This window comes from Ptychodera flava, chromosome 21 (assembly GCF_041260155.1).
Source record: "Ptychodera flava strain L36383 chromosome 21, AS_Pfla_20210202, whole genome shotgun sequence".
In the NCBI taxonomy this organism is placed as follows: domain Eukaryota; kingdom Metazoa; phylum Hemichordata; class Enteropneusta; family Ptychoderidae; genus Ptychodera; species Ptychodera flava.
The window spans coordinates 3749553-3767413 of NC_091948.1; the positions used below are offsets into that span (position 1 = coordinate 3749553).

The 17861-nt window shown below is 36.7% G+C and overlaps 1 protein-coding gene across 6 annotated transcripts in view; it reads right to left on the minus strand.

The window, feature by feature from the left end:
• Nucleotides 1-17861, minus strand: part of LOC139121132 (aryl hydrocarbon receptor nuclear translocator 2-like) — a 69229-nt gene that overhangs the window by 20572 nt on the left and 30796 nt on the right. The window lies entirely within an intron of this gene.

The following is a 17861-nucleotide window of genomic DNA, read 5'->3' on the forward strand; positions in this document are numbered from 1 at the left end:
TGACCACTATTTGCTTTTTTACAAGCTGACAACCAGCTTAGAGTCTGATGACGTTTTAATTTTATGATATATTTACACAGAAGCAATTTAGAAAGACATCATTTTGATGAAGACCGTAAACAAACAAGAGAAAATTTCATGTTACGAACGTTATTCATATGCATGGATGATATTTGCAAGGCACCTCCATACAAAATAATTATTACCCACCACATTACCACCCACTACATAGCTGTTTTTACACTTAGAAATTTGACGACAAGAAATGGTAAAATAACTACAGAACAATAACTTCACAGATAAAACTGACATGACAGGATATATTTTCCAGGAAATGAGACGAAAATTGCCACCACAGATCTGAATCTGCATGCACTGGTACAAGAACATCTCACTGAAAGCAAGTAGCTGTACCAATCATCAGTGGTCCCCTTTTCCAGCTTGCCTAGGGGGTCAGAAACAAGCCACCTTTCATCATCGCTTCATTCTCCTCGTTATTCAGCATTCACCCGACCGTCGACGTTTTACTGTTTCATAATATTCCCAAGCCTATCATAAACGATGTGAATTTTGCAAATGTTTACTTTGATAGAATTTTTAATCAGAGACCAAGCAGGCATATAATGCTTTGCCAGAGGGCACACTTGGCAAACAATGGCGGCTACAGCCGGGAATTCAAAGAGAGCTGATGACTAGTTTCTGCTTTAAACAAACGGCAGCCGAACAGTTCAATGAAATATACTCAGCTTTGATTCAGTAACGGTGGCTGAATTATAATTAAAGCAGTCTAAAACTACATAATGATGGAGGGTCAACATGTAAAACAATAGTTCACAACAACCTCACCATTTTAACACCGGTGAAGATTATCAGTGTTGTTGGCAGATTGAATCACTTTAAAAAATTCTAGTTTCTTCAGCCCAATTCTGAGATCTGAAAACTTCCATAGCATGGTTGACGACAATAGCAACTTTCAACACAATTTGCAGCCCCCCCCCCCCCAAACCCAATACAAAATGCTTAATAAATGGCCCACATCAGATTCCTGATAATTGACTGCTGGTTTTCCGTGGATGCTTTTCTGAGTTTTCATCCCTCTCAAAGCTGTCATACGATAAACACAACATTTAATTACAAAAACATATTTTTTAAGCTATTTCCAAGTTCAAATGCTGAAAACTATGTAATATAGCCAACTTAAAATGAGAATTCAGTAAATCTCACATACACAGAAGAAACTCTGACATACGTTCAAAGTGTCTTTCTGTTTCAGTTTGAACAAGACCTGCTGTTCCAATCATGTCTAATCTACATCATTGGTAAAACCTTATGTTGCAGTACTTTTAATAATTATAATGCCATCAAACTTCTAAATTCACTGCATTGAGCAATATTCACCATGCAGTCTGGAACTCTCACTTTGGAGTTTGGCTCTTACATTTTTCTCAATCAGACTGGTAAATATATTTTACAGGCGGACGATTCCTTTCTCCCAAACCTTTCTCTGTCAACATCAGCAAGTACATGCTGTCGTATCTAGTATGGTGATGTGAAGTGAGGTGGTCAGATACAATATGTTTAATGCACTATGGCTCTAAGGAGTATATGCTCACTCAACTGAAAATGCACAACCACACCCATTAGACTTAATGCCTTGCATGTAGATTAAACATTTTTGCAGACATTTTCTTACTAGATGAAAACGACTATAACAGTCACCAAGATTTTGATGTTAGAAATCTGCAATTACATAAGTTTTGTTTCACTTTTTTACCAATCTCAACTTTGTTACTGAAATTTCGAAATAATTTGATATATTACATACAGTTCCTCTAACCTTTGACCCTGCTTTCAAGGGACTAATAGGACCAATTAATGTAAAGTGTCTTGCTGAAGCCAGACACAATTTGGCATGTTTCATGACACAAGCACCACACGGTATTTGGAATACTGGCTATAATGTAAAATTGAAACAATTTTGGAGAAAAAAAGCAATCTGTGGCTAAAAATATTGCCTCCCTACAAGAATGTTGAAAGAGGTATATTCTATGAATGAAAATTGTGAATTATGAAATGCGAAAAACCTTGGCATATGCTTAAGTTTTCTTTTGTTGTTTTCCACCCTGTGCCATTATGGTTTAGCCCATACCCACTGTTCTCTATGGTGATTGTGAACCTGTCTACAGGAAACCGGGGGGAGCAGGTTCAATAATGGATGGTATCACAATATTCCATTGCACAATGTGGGACCCTAGGAGATGACCTTCCATCATTCCATTAATCAAAGAGCAAGCAGTGAGCTGAAAATGTTATACGTAATGACCGCAACCAAATTCATGAAAAGAAATTTCTTCATTCACTAAGGGACCAATTTTCATTAAATTTTCATCGTTTTATCTTTACTGAATTCCAGAAAAAAGTAGCAATACTGAAATGTTTGACTGGCATGTGCTCATCAAAGGAGAAGTAATCATTTACAATTTCTTTCCTTTTCATTATTTATTGATTGAAGTCGAATAAAGTCCATTTTTTCCATCAAATGCGCAAGCTGACCTCGGCATCACCCCAACATAATATACATAATCAAAGAAATCAATCAAACAGACCAATCCCCTGTTTGTGAGTAAATCCTTGCAACAAAATTGAATTTTGTCACCTCAGAGGCTACAAAGTCAAACAGCTAATCACAGTGATCTGGCTACTTGCAAATTACACATTGACCAAACACAGCAGCTGAGTTTTCTCAAGAATCTATGGATTACAAGCTGACAGCAAGGCGGTCCATGTACCGCTCTATGAAATGCATATTAAGTTACACCCTTCACTGCCAGCTCCCTCCGCACATGTGATGAAACCAACTATTACATCAAGTCAACCGGATACAATCTCAACGACAGAGAAAAATCTGCAGTCTTACACCCATTAATCACAGTTTCAAAATGGCGTGGTTCCACTGACTGCCAGTCTGCTTTTTTGTATTTTCAGAAACGCCTCCTTCAGAATCAAAGTAGCATGCAATTGTTCCTGGGATGTATTGGAGTTTGCCGATACTGTGCAGAATACACTGAGTATTTGTTACCTACGTCCTGCACAAATAACATTATAAATCAGTTTTTCAGGGCTAGCTGTACTACAATTGCAACGTCCTTAGGATGCATCTGTAGAAATGTGTTCCTTTGAATATAGATGGGGAAACTTAATTGTACTGAGAAAATGTAACCACAAACATGACCACAACATGACAACACCAGGACAGAACAACTCTGTACGCCTTTCTCAATATCAACCTCCCTGAACTTTTTTTAAAAGTAATTCCCATCACTTCCAAGATTCCCTGCCCAAAATATGTCGGTTGATATGAATATTTATTTTCAGTTATAAATATTCCTGTCAAGACTGATGTCCTCAAATTGATCATAAACTCACTCAGTGGGTTTGTCTGGAGTCATTGTAACAGGTAGTACCTTGACAAACACACCATGAGTTTGTGCGACTGTCATGCAAATAAAATTTGGCACATCTTATAATCTGCCTGTCAAAACTTAAATCATAAGTCCACGGTACACAGCAGGCATCACAGTTAGTGTGCTACATGTAGGGCTTGATTTCAGTGGAAGAATATGCTGACTTCTAAAATCGCGGCATACGACAACAATAAATAAACTCAATCCACCTGTTCTACTATACATGTCTATTGAATGTTATTACAATGAATAACGTACCGGTACATGTAACATATACAATTACAATGCTGTATGACTGGAATATGACAACAAGACACCTGCACCTTCTATCTGCTGATGTGCAGCATGCTCAGAAGGTTATACATGTATCTGATCGGTCGATTGTCAGTATTCACAACAACTTAGGGAGTCCATTTGTTGAGATTCAGCCAACCAATTGGATAACATCTTCTGAGATGCTGCACATTAGGGGCATGATTAGGGCCCTTCTATGTGAGAATGTCTGTGACAAGTACTGAATGCTACACAAACAAAACAGGAAACCGTAAGTGTTGCATGACATATACAACTAAATATTTTTCACACCTAAAAAAAGATGGATACTTTGGATCTCTTCCTACCTCCATGTTTGGATAGAGGGCAGAAAAAGGATATCTGTTTGTGCCAAACATGTTAGTTCACTCCAATATGTCCACCTACAAATGGAAAATTTGATCTAAGACATTGAGGTACATGTTTGGATTATTTGTACTTAGATCTACCTTTTGACCTTCTGGAGAGCAGTCATCTTTACAACCAAAGTTACCAATTGCAAGTAAAAGTTAATTTATTGATTAAATATTTATTTATTTATTTATTTATTTATTTATTCATTCATCATCATAATCATTCATCTTCATCATTATTATTGTTAGAAGAGCACGGTTTTATAAGAACTTGATATATTTGTTTGATAAATATTTGACATCAGACATAAAAAATTCATTTTCATTATGTAAAACGCTTTGATGGATAAGCTTTTGTTTAATTCATGTATGCCCTCATCCTCCTTGGGTTTCCGTCTGTGAGGAAATTCAAAAAATAATTAACACTTCCTCTTCTGGTAAATTTTTATATGCCTTTAAATATCTGTATGGCATTGATTTCTGTATGGTATTTATTTTTCTTCCTTTTTTCCACTAGACAAAAATTTACATATTCTGTAGTCTAAAACCAAGATTAAGACTGATGCAGTACCATAGTCCACACACATTTGAGTAAAATAACTAGTGACCAGTGAATATTGACATTTTCCTGATGGAAAATTATCCACGTCTGCAAAAAAAACATGGAAAGATAAGACATAAAACCAAAGGTCTTGGGCAAGGAAAATATAAACGATTATGATTCCGGCAGAGCTGCCACTTTAAATGTCACTATCATGCTAGCTGTGCTGTTTCATGTAAATAGACACTGTCGTTCTTGGAATAAAAGATCGTTTTTGTGAAGTGACCTGTGAAAATAGAGCTGGCAACAGTCATCGTAGCCCACGCCATGAGGGAATGCATTGTATCTGCAGATTAATTGGTATTCCATGGTCATCATTTCTCTATTGGTTTGTCGTCTACCTCTTTACCACTTGTAATGGAATGACTATCTTGCCACACAAGTTCAAAGGTTAATCCAACACAGAGCTGTCTGCAAACCTCTGTCTACAGCTCTTTTATTTTATCTGACACCGGTGCAAGCGGCAGAAACTTGTGCTCTGTCTTACTGCCTCTGCCTGCCAACAAGCGTTTATTTTCACTTCTGTCATTTGGGAAAATCTGTTCACCTGATTATAAGGTGAATTAATTTTACGACTGTACTTCAGTGACCTGATTGTGCCGTGGATAAATTTTTACAGCGTCTTGATCATCAAATGCTACAGGATAGGACACTAGCATACACATTTCAACTTGTGAATCGTCTCAGCATCCTGATTCAGTGATACACAACGATTCAGAAATTATGTAATCAATCTCGTTTCCAAAACTAATCATTTGTAAATTATGAAGAACCTGTAATTACAAATTCACAGAAATCCAATCATTTCACATCTTGGATATTGTAGGTCTTACATACAGCGAATTGCATAACTTTATTACTTGCATTCTGCCCAAGCATCCAAACTTTCTGACATTACCATACCAAAACGCATAAAATGCACAACCTTACAACTCCTCTAAGGATAACATTTCCAACTGTCAAATCATTTTTCAACTCTCTTTTCTGGTCAATGAAATCTGTCAAGGAAATTTGAGTTTTCAGTGTCTTAACCCTTTCACCCAGTTCCCTGTGTACAGGTCCAACTTTACCATAGAAAACAATGGATTTGGGACAAACCATGGTGGTGAAAGGGTTAAAGTCGTGATCATTTGAAATTGAATTTTTTCACATTGAATTATACAGAGAATGGCAGCCATTTTGAATTTTATATACCGGTACAGCTAAACTGAGGTATTAACTTTGCTTAGCTGATCCAAACATTTACACTGTGACTTCAGACTCACTACACCATTTGTGATTGAGAAAGAGGTCAGCTAAAGTTTTCAAAGGGCACGGTGTAATTACAGCCATATTATTAAAAAGATGTGCTAACCTTAACCCTCTTATGTAACAATGGTTTGGTCCATTACCATTATTATCAATGGTGATCATGAACCTGTTTACATGGAATTTAGGGGGAACCCTTCATCACAAACTTTGGTAAGACCTTATTGTTTGCTATGGTAAAGCTGGATCTCTATTATAGGAAATGGGAATAAACTGGAAAAAAGGTACAGTCTTTAAAGCTTTTCGCTTTTTCTTTTCCTGCCGCAAAAGTCAATCATAATTTCAATGTCATAGCTTTCCAAAAATACAGCATATTAATTGACATACCACTTATCCTCTTGATCAACCTAGTGTCTCCTTCTTCTGAACACATACCAGGCATTAATGATGCACCAGGGGCTTTTTCACATGAATTATTGATGATTATTCGTGTCTGGCCCATGATTCTTTGAGATGATAATGTTCACGCCAGGAAACATATGTTTAAGAAAGAAGAAGCACTCTGTGTCTTCTTGACAGATTGGAAAAGACCAATCTTGGTTCACTTTCTCTTGGTTTCACTGCTTTTTCTGTTCAGCGCATGATTCAAAGACATGTATACCCCCACACCCACCCATACACCAAACTCACCAACTACTGGTATGTTGCTGGTATTCTTGAGGAATGGAATAGGGATGTAGTTATCATTCATGGGTAATCTTGCAATTGGTAAATGCCACTTGGAAGATAAGGTAGAATCATTTTGTGTGGAGCTAGAACAATTAAAGGTATACAGTCACCTGTAGTCTATTATATGGTCAAAGGGGCGTTCCTTGGTATTCAACTAAATGCCCATGCAAGGGAGCTGTTTTTAAAAAGTGGCCACCCGTTAAAATCTGTGATTGGTTAGTTTTTCTCTTCCCATGGTAACTGTGGCAAAATTGGAACAGGTGACAGTATACCTTTAATACACATATTCTACACATGTCTATCATATTGATGGGTCAACATGGCATACCAAGTACAGTAACTCAGTGATTTAAATTTCAAATATCAGTAGCTGCATACAGTGGCTGGAATTAGTTACAGGGATTACTGGCGAATGGTGTGGTTAAGTATTGCATAGGATGGGTATGCAAGGATGTGCAAGGGATTGTTCGGAAGATTGTCATGATTGACATATGAAAGACTGCATGAACAGCCTGCTTTGCAGGGGCAAAGAATTGGAGTGGGTGCCGGAACCTGTATGGAATACAGAATGTGGTAGATAGCTTCACATGTAAATGTTAGGTTGAAAGGTTGATGTGGGACTCACGACAGCAACTACCGGTAGGAGTTGTCATGACGATCAGGTTGCTACACAGGCTGACACAGAAAACAGATTTATGTTTCGAAACCAGATGAAAAGCTGGTCGGGTCACAGTAGACTGGTCTGACTGGGATGTAAGCCCTGAGGGTGGTGATGACCGGGTTACAAGCTTGGGTTAGATGAAAACCGCAAATCGTGACATGGCTGTATCAGTTTCTTTGTTGCAGACAGACCAGAGGGAAGGGGAGGGCAATACCCGCCTGTATACAGGATGAACTTTGCCAAGTTATCAAACAATCACTTTCAGTGGAGCTTTCTGCAGCATCCTGTTTTTGAAATTTGATGACACAAACACATCTGTATATCCATATACCAGCCTATACATATACTATGCAGCATGTTATCCATTTACCAGCCATACTCACAGCTCACATGCCCTTTCTCACTATACACTAGACTGTTCACACATTGTAAAACATGCCACACACCCAAAATATATCACAAACACTTCATATTTACACTGGCGCGATTTGAATATCAAAATAATATGAGTTAACAACTATGATGTGTGTGTTTCAGGCAGAAACAAGTGATGTACAAAAGCTCCCTGTGGTGCTCCACTCTAGTTTTTGTGAGCCGTACAATCTGCTCGCCAGATCTACAAACCAAGCACGCTCGTAACTCATGTCAGGCTATCTATCAACGATGCACAGCTCCTGGAGTTCTATTGTACATGTATTCCAGTTAAATGAGGTGTGGTTGGCATGCAAGCTGAAATCCTTCAGTGATCGGACAGCCGACCCTTCAATGGTGCAAGAATCATTTCTTCACAACAGATCATTTGAAGGAAGAGTATTCTGTTCACAACTGTGAACTTTAAATTTTCCGGATGCCAAGTCATCAAACAAACCACAGGTACTCAGATATTTGTACAACCAGTGTGCTCTCTGAAGAGAATTTATCTATAGAGCTAATGGTTGAGAGATCATATACAGGGTTAACATCATGAACAGAGTTCATGAGTTCAGATACTTTAATTTTTCTAGTTTTTCTTTCAGCAGAACTTTTATTATATTTCATTATCAAGCTAAAAATGGGGACACAATCACAATAAAGGCTTACACTATATTAATTACATTGCATTGACATTACATTACATTTATACATTACTTTGAATTACATTATATTATATTACATTGTGTTACACTACACGTACATGTAGGGCTCTCAGAAATCATACACATGGTTCAAAATTTGGTATCCAGGGTTCAAATCATGTACAGGTTTCAAGGTTCAGGATTCAAATCACACACATAGGGTTCAAGGTTCAGGGTCTAGGGGTCAAATCATACACAGGGCTCAAAGTCAACCAGGCTCCGGCACCATCGAAAGTCATCATGCGTTTGCATATAGAAATATTACATTGCTGCATGTCATAAAATATGATCCTATAAAATGATATCAAATAGTAATTCATTCACCGTTCACTATCTCTATCATATTATCAACCTATGATCACTTTTTATTGTCTCTATCCTCCCTCTAAGATTTTATTAGCTTTTATTGCCTGCTGATACGTGCAATATTGACTGCCATTGAAATATCAATATTAATAATCAAGTGTGACATGAAACAGGAATCCCTGCGACAACTGGGAAACACTGGCTATTATTGATAACCTATCATGATTTTCAATTTTCCTGAATGTCAACGGCCTTGTTTAAAATGATTTATCGTGTCTTTTGTTATGCAAGCTACGTACTTTGTCAAGCTCAGAGATGAGAGACAGACTGACTACTGAGATAATGCTTATTGATTGAATTTTTTACTGCTGACAAGGGTTTGCCAAACATGATCTTTTCGATTTCCATTGTGCTTTAGGGTCGCCAATTCAAGAAATATGCACAGAACAGTAGAGATACTTGTTATCGGATGTACAAATTCATGGTGAGGAAATCCCGATATCAACCCCATGAGGGCCTGCAGACTAGCTGATAAGCGCTTCACTCCAACATCAAAAGATAACAAGAGCAGAGGGACTATGAATTGACAAGTTCTGTAACATTCAGGCAACCATTTGAAACAATGCAATTATCATTCAGCGATCAGCGGATTATTTGTTGAGAATTTTCAAAACAACCTTGGCAGTGTGTGTAGATTGAGGATATTACATGTACAGTAAAACATGTCTAAACTGAACTGTTCAGGGACTGAGAAAATTGTTCCATTTGGAGAGGTGTTTGGTTTATAGAGGTCCTTTTCACATAGAGTTCTATCGGAATGGGACTGGGAAAAGAGTTCATTTTGGACAGGTTTCCAGTTTAGAGAGTGTTCGGTTTAGACAGGTTTCATTGTAATGTCATATACATGTCTAACCTCCACCAACTTTCCTTCGAGTTCCTAGTCTAGTTGATATCAGATTCTATTAGATGTAACTGTAGATGTAACTGTAAGACATACTATGGGTACATTTACTTGAGCAGGAAGATCCTTATCAGTGAAAGGGCATTATTATTAGTGAGTCATTTACCAGACTATACCTTGTAATCCTTTACCTTATTCCTGGCAGATTCATCTGTCAAAGTCAGGTCCAGTTGATTTGAACATAGACATGTGCATGTGAGTAACTTATAGTACTATTGTCTATGGTTTGAATCAGTAAAGCTCCTAACACGTCTCCCATTCAATTTTTAAGGGACTATAATCATTTGCAGACCCCTTAAAAAAGACATAAAACATGATTTATGCAGACTTGTCTTGCTGTAACATAAATAAACATGACAATTTTAGTACACAAGTGTGTATAACAGCAGTATGTGTTACAATACTTTAGGTACCATGATTTTACACTGATTTTGAACTTGACCTGAAGGCAAATGCGCAGCTTCTGAATCAACATTTTCATCCTTTGTGAGATCTTTTAATTACATTTAATATTTGCACTCATGAATATTTTCAATATCCTGCTGACTATCACAACCTATCTTTAATAGTATTTTAACTTTGGTTCTATCATTGATATCTTTGGAAATCTGAAGTGTATGAGCATGTGGTTGTACAGCTCCTCTGATTGGGTCATTCTGGACATGTGACATTCACATGACAACATCTAACCAATGGCACCATGTGGAAACTGCACATAAGTCTGTTGTCAGGAAAACAGATGCAATTTCATTTGGTCTTGATCAACGGCCATGTACAAAGACTGCTTCTTGACAACAATTTCAGTTGCAATCAGTAAAACATGTGAGGGGCAAAATTGTAACACTCTACTTTATTATGCTGGGGAGGAAAGAACAAGAGAATAATTCTGTTGACATGGGGATAAGTCTGTTCCCTTGGCGACGGATAAAACACATGACATCAGGTGGGGGAAGGAAATCAACCTGATTTGTTGCTAGGCAAATTGAGGAGTTCTGTGGAGGAATTCACTTTCTCTGGTGATTAAACCTTTTACTTCCATTTGCATGTAAATCCTATTCTGGATAAACTTTCTTTTCACATTTTATTCCCACCAGTATGTGGCATTCCCAAAGCACACCTGACAAGTAACTCAATTCTCATGATTGAAAGGGCATCAGTTGGTAGAGAAAAAAAAAAACATGTTGTTTTTCTGGGGCTTGGTGATGGCCAGGCTGGTATCACCAATGTTGATCCCTATTAAATTTTAAAGATAACTTTGTTCAAAATGGTTATACAAGTTTAACTCATAACTATGTATGTGTATGTGTAGTCTTGAGTTTGAAGTGTTGGCTAGATACAAGACTGCATGTGTTCGTCGCTGTACTGTATATGTGCAAGCTTCACTCCTGCTATGATTGAAAAAAATGGCACATCAACGAACATCTTTGCTGAGCAGAACTAAACAGCTGGTGTGAGACTTATACACAACCATGCTCAGCAAATGGCAACATACTTACATGAAAACGGTCTATTGATATAACACATGGGAAACAGTCAGATGTGGAATACTGTTTTACTGTATACCATGCTCCTTTTTCCCCTCTTTTATGTCTCTAACCACCTTTTTCTTTCAAGCGTAATTTTGTCTGATTCCTCATACTTAAGGTAAAATACACAAAAAAGAAAATGAAAAAAAAATTGGTTCACTGTGTAACAATACCCAAACAGACTCCCTGAATTAGTCTGTGAAAACACAAGAGTTGAGCATGACCAGAATACTAATGAGGTACTGAAGGAGGAGAATGGATAAGATGAATATTCTGTCGTCCAGACAACAGTCTGTTCTCTGGTCTGGCATTACCGTCATTAGGTTTTCTCAGTGTTTACGTGTAGCACTCTCCAACACAGTAAGCCTTGTTGGTTTGCAGTACCACTGTAGCTGTGTAAACTCGCTTTGAGTACGCATGGGCCTTTGCGATTAACTTTGCTGGAACAGTCTATAAATCTCCATGGCTGACACATGCATTTTCTGAGTTAACAGTCAATTCAGGGGCTTCATCATTATTCATATGATCCTATTAACCGTGTTGGTAAAAAAGAGTCTTAACACTGATTCCGGATGAGTTTTAATACCAAAACACAGGCATTGAATAATGTAACGTCAGAAATTTGACCGAATCGTTTTTCATCAAATTGGCTTGCCTGAGGATAAGAAACTGACCGTGAAATACTCAGTAGCGTTCCTGCTGATTACAAACATAAATTTCAAGGCACGGCGCTGATCAAGATTGAATGGACATTAAACTTGCATAGTGATCTGCCCTTCTGACCATACAGATGACATCGGGAATATTACATTACTGTTGAATCATAGGGATTTAGGATAAACACAAAGGTTTCTGCTGTCCTCAGAGTGGTTTCAAATTTGCCTCTGACCATACAACTATCGTTAGAAACAGCAGATTAATGCTAACATAAACCTCTACACTGCTAAAAATTTGTTTTAGAATATTCTTTATCTTTTCAGTCACAACTGTTTTTTTGAGTTTCAAAAGGAAACAACAATGAAGTTCAGCACAGTGTAGGAGTAATAAAATACGCACCATGATAACATGAATGGGCAAGAATTGCTATGAACATGGAAAACGATGAAGAGGCTGTACTGGGTTGCGGCTCTAATGATATGCTGACATCATAACAAAGGAAATGTTGACAGAATTTCTGAAATAATACAGAGTTTGATAAATGTGATATGAAGCACTGATTTTCATTCTTTTCCTACAACATGTAACTAATCCTATTTGAACAGAGAATCAGCACCATCAAACTAAAAAATCTTTCAACCTTTTTTAGATGCCATTTTCAGTATGCAATACATGTATTCAAATTGTGGTGTTTGGTCCACAGAAAATAACACAAATACCTTGTTGCATGGCACAATGTACATTTTCCCCAACGACATGTAGCAAAATCACCCTACAGTATTTCACAAACTCAATTCAGATCCACCCCCGAAGTCTCATTAGATGACTATACATCTCTCATAAGCACCAGAACTTATTGTAATTCAACTGGGCTTGTAAGCCGACATCAATTTCAGCACAGAAACAGAACACAATTAAATTGGAGGGAGGGGGCATAACAGAACGGTCTGATGTATTTACGGGGGACAACGAATGCAATTTACTTTTCTTTGCCTCTTCTTGATGAATAAATGAAACTACATTCAGAGTGTGTTGCAGCGTTCACATCATTGAAACAGCTTGTTTTGGACCACTACAGAGATTTGCCTTGCTATTTTCTTCACAAACGAGTTACTCAAGTTGCACTTTACAGTCGTTCCTTCTGAAACAACATCTTCTGCATCATTACCTTTATATCTGTCAATAACTCTAAAAACTGAAACAACAAATATCTCATAAGCTTCTAAATTCCTCCTGACTCAGTATGATTGACAAATGTCAAGAAAATTGAAAACTTCTTTCTTATAATATTTACTGAATTTATTTCTGAATTCATCTGGAGGAATTTTTGGGTACACAGTTTTGACTTTGACGTCTTCACAGGTGACTCAGACCAGTATATTGTGAGTTTGAATCTAATCGAGACTTTACTGAATTTTCAGAGTGGCATACATTATACAGCACATGATGTCATATTTGAAGATAAACCGTCAGTTTCATGTATTGCCTAGTTTGACACTTTCAAGACTTTTTTTCAAAATAGGCTGGCCACACCACGCAATTCATAATAACTGAATACCCACATGCATAATGCATGTGTGTAAATAACAAGGTTCATTCTTTCATGCTGAAAAGGTCAGCAGCATCAAGAAGATACATTTTGTGAAAATCAACCCTTTCACCACAATGGTTTGGTCTGAACCTATTGTTATCAATGGTAATTGTGGACCTGTTTATAGGAAATTGGGGGTGAACAGAAAAAAGTTCCACAAGCTGCAGTAACTCTTGATGTACTTTGTTGTCTGTGAATTATGTCTTTATATTCTACTCCTGAAAACCAAGTTGAAATACATATTATTTGATTTGTCAACACAGCCTGTATCTATTGTTTGTGAAACAGACAGGTTGTATTACACCATGTTTTACAGGAAGTTGAAGTAAGTGTACATAATGAAAAAACAAAAATATGAAAACATCATACAAAAAGTTTCAGTTGTTGCTCTATAAATCCATGGAATCGTCATTTAATCTAATCTCGAAAAAAATTGTAGATATTTGTAAATTAAAATGACCATGTCAAAAGTAAAATAAAATTTTCAATGGCTAAGTTTTGTGAAAATCAGGAATTTTATTTTTTGCCATAGATATAAGACAAGGATGGCAGCCATGTTGAATTTCAAACATCGGTAAATATCAGGTAATTTTTTTCTCTAGTATCAAAATTCTTCCTTTTGAAAGAAATTGGTTGACAGTTTGCTAGAGAAAAGTTTGAGCAAAAGTTTAAGTCTTTGATTTTCGAACTAAATCTAGGCCATCAAAGTTACCGCTCCACATTTCAAAAAGAACAGAAAAGTTCCATTGCTTCAATACGAGCTGCTTGGAATCAGCTAGTGAAATGGTGATTTTTTTTTAAAACAAAATCGTAAATTGCGTCATATGAAAAACACAAAAGCAGGATGTAAATTGTGTCATATTAAAACACACAAAAGCAGGGTACTGTTGATTTGTGAGGCAGAGAGGTTTATGTGTCTGCAGAGGCTTCAAGATGTTTGAGATGTTCAGATAAGCGGCTCAACTAAAAAATTATTAAACACAGAGAAAGGACAGATGAAAAATAAAAAGTTTGAATTTTTCCACTAGCCTTGTAACAATGGTGAATGGCCTGAAGAACTCATTAGAGCAACAAACTAGAGCGACTAATAGCAGTGATTAAAATAATTGAAAACCCACCCTAGCTTCATCTATTGTCAGAATGCTCCAGGCATGTAGGCTTCTAAAAGTGGATAGCAAAAATCCCTGAATTCAGACTGGAATCATTTGTTCGAAGGTATAGTACCTGGGTACTTCTGTCTTTTGATTACATATCAAAAACCTTGATCACAAGTGCTGGTAGTTTCACTTCGCTATTTGTCCTCAGCATTAAGGTAATAAAAAAAGTAATCACAGATTTTATTTGAAAAGAAGAGATATACGACCATTGAAGTTATCATTCTGGGGGAACTGAGTTCAATGGTAAACAAGTCGTGCTGATCATGTTTCACTTTTTATGGTCTGTATTATAAAAGTATGAGAATTAACAAACCTTCCAAGAAAAAAAATACCGTGTACATGAATATGCAGGGCAAGGAGAGCAAATGGTTACTGGGTAGTATTTAATAGGAAATTTCATCTCATTGTTTGTAAGATTCTGATGATGAAAGAATGGGTATGCATTTCTGAGGCTGTATATACAAGCAATCAAGGGAGATGGTGAAATGGGACTGAATCATAAAATTCCACCAGCAATGCTTTCAGATTGAACAAAGATACTATGATGAATCTGTTGAATACACATGCTTTTAACCCTTTCACCACCATGGTTTGTCCCAAATCCATTGTTTTCTATGGTAAAGTTGGACACGTACAAAGGGAACTAGGGGTGAAAGGGTTAAATATTCCTGACTTCAAGGATTTTTCACGGGTATGATCGTGAAAGAATCAGTCTTACATACAGTTACATGTACATTGTGGCACAGAGCGCAACTGATACAGTGGTGTGGAGGGAAATAGTGCTTGGGATGGGCATAATGACAGTTTTTAGGTTACAATAAAAAGAATTTGAGAGTTCCTTTGAGAGCATGATACAGAAAAATAAATGGCAAGTACTGGAAATGCCATGTTGGAATCGTTGTGTCAAATTTTGGACAAAAAATTTCAAATGCTCATTGTGTAACTACTGGTACTGATCTTAATTTATAAAACAAGATTTTCAGTCTCCTCACAAACAAAATTAGGCTGAAAAAATGTCCTGGTGTGGAATTTTATGCCAGTCTCGGAGTGCGTATTAACAGAATCAAGCTATTAGAGGTGAAATTCTCATTTACCAGTGTAAGTAATGTCAGGGAAAGGAAAATTTACGAGTCCAAAGGGAGTGAGTTCATCACAGAATCTCTCCCTTCCAAGGACGTATCATCACTTTCAGCTTAGAAGATTCAAATCTGACTTACCCATGGCACTTGCAGCAAATACCCAGGAATTAATGTTCTTAGAGTTGAGTTGGGGTCAGGACACCAAATTAACCACACGGGCATGCCTTGGTTTAACCCCTTTCACCCCTGTATCTTTCCTTTTGTTACAGGCAAAAACCGCACTATTCAAATATTGGGGGGTTAAGCCAAATGGCAGTATTTAAGGGGTGAAAATTGCTCATTAAATTTCACAATCAGTTCAGCCTGGGTTTATTTTGCTATTGACTACCCTAAATGTTACTTACGAAATTTGAATTTTTTTTATTTTCATTTATTTATTTATTTATTTATTTATTTGTTTGTTTGTTTGTTATTTGTTGTTTATTCTTTTTCAGGGGTGTTTAAATTTAAATATCTGCATATTTTTTATTTTTCATTATTTATTTATTTATTTATTCATTCATTTATTTATTTATTCATTTATGTTTGTTTGTTTGTTTGTTTGTTTGTTTGTTTATCTATTCATTCATTTTGGGGGTGTTTCAAGTTTAACATTTGCATATCCAAGCCGGTATGAGTGTCTGTAACATAAAGCTGAGTCAAGGGGTATTAGTATTATATTCAATTTCTATTCATAATGCATGATGGTAAGTCTCAAGATAGCAGGAAATTTCTCCTTTTCGACTGGATTCAAAAAACACTTCAAACAGTCTGGGCATGGTTAAATATAGATAATGGGGGCAGACATATTCACTACATCACATGGAATACCAATATCTATATAGTTCTGCAGATTTAAATAGCTAGTCGGCAAGATCTGTGTCAGTTCTGGATCATATTACATATACACAGTATTGAAGACTTTGTCTCCTTGTTGAAACATATTATGCAGCTTTCCCTTTTCTCTTGTATCTGTCACCTAGCTAATTGTAATAGCAAGTCAAAGTTGCTGTTACAATTTCAAATTGATCTGCTATTCCATTTCCTTTAATAACTGTATCACTTCCCCATCAGCCAACTCAGTCAAAAGCAGTATTGAGCCAAAACATGACGTATTTTCACCCACTTGGCTTGGTATGTTATAGCATCTTTTGTCCAAAAAAAATCAACTTTACAGTATTATGTTTTCAACAGCCTTCAAATGTACAGTATTATGTTAAAATACATCATATGGAATATGTTGTGTTTCATTAATTTTAACCATCTTGACCTGGTGGTGAAATATGGACTTGGCAGGAAAAGGGTTAAAGGACAGTCTTCAATCCCTGGTAATCTCACTTTTGTGGTTGATGACATTGACTGTTTGTGTGATTTCAGTCTCCTGTTCTCCTTTGAAATTTTGTGCACAGTGAGTCAATTTGCTCAGAAGTCAAGCTGACAAAAAAACTGCCCCTAATAGAAGGTACATTGTACCCGGGGAAGGCCGCCAACCTTCAATGATACTGAAGTGTGTATAGGAGTGCATACTTTTCTGTGAAACATGTCATGCAATGGTTAACAAGTCAGGTAACATAAGGGCTTTGGAAACTTCACACATTGCTAAATACCCATTACTGAACAACGCTAAATGTGTGTACAGCATGTCGTACATCTAAATAGACGTTCCTTGTTAAAAACATGCAGTACTAGTTCAGTAGATTCTACAACACATTCAGAAATCAATATCAACATATGTCTTCAACATACAGATACAGGCCTCTGAGATATTGTTTGGCTATCAGAATAATGCCCTATTAAAGTCATAAAAATGCAGTGTCAAAGCTCTGTAAACTGTACTGTCATAACACATTGTGTGTCGCTATACATAATTTTGATAAGTGATACCAAAGGATAAATATAACACCAACAAAACCATTCTGCCAATAGACACAACTGAATGTCAGTGTTGAATTCAGCATTATCCCATGATTCATTAGCCAATCAAATTGTATTTGCACAATGCTATGGAGGTATTAAAACAACTTGTAAGACACCTTCTCATTGGTCAGTTGTCCTAACTGAA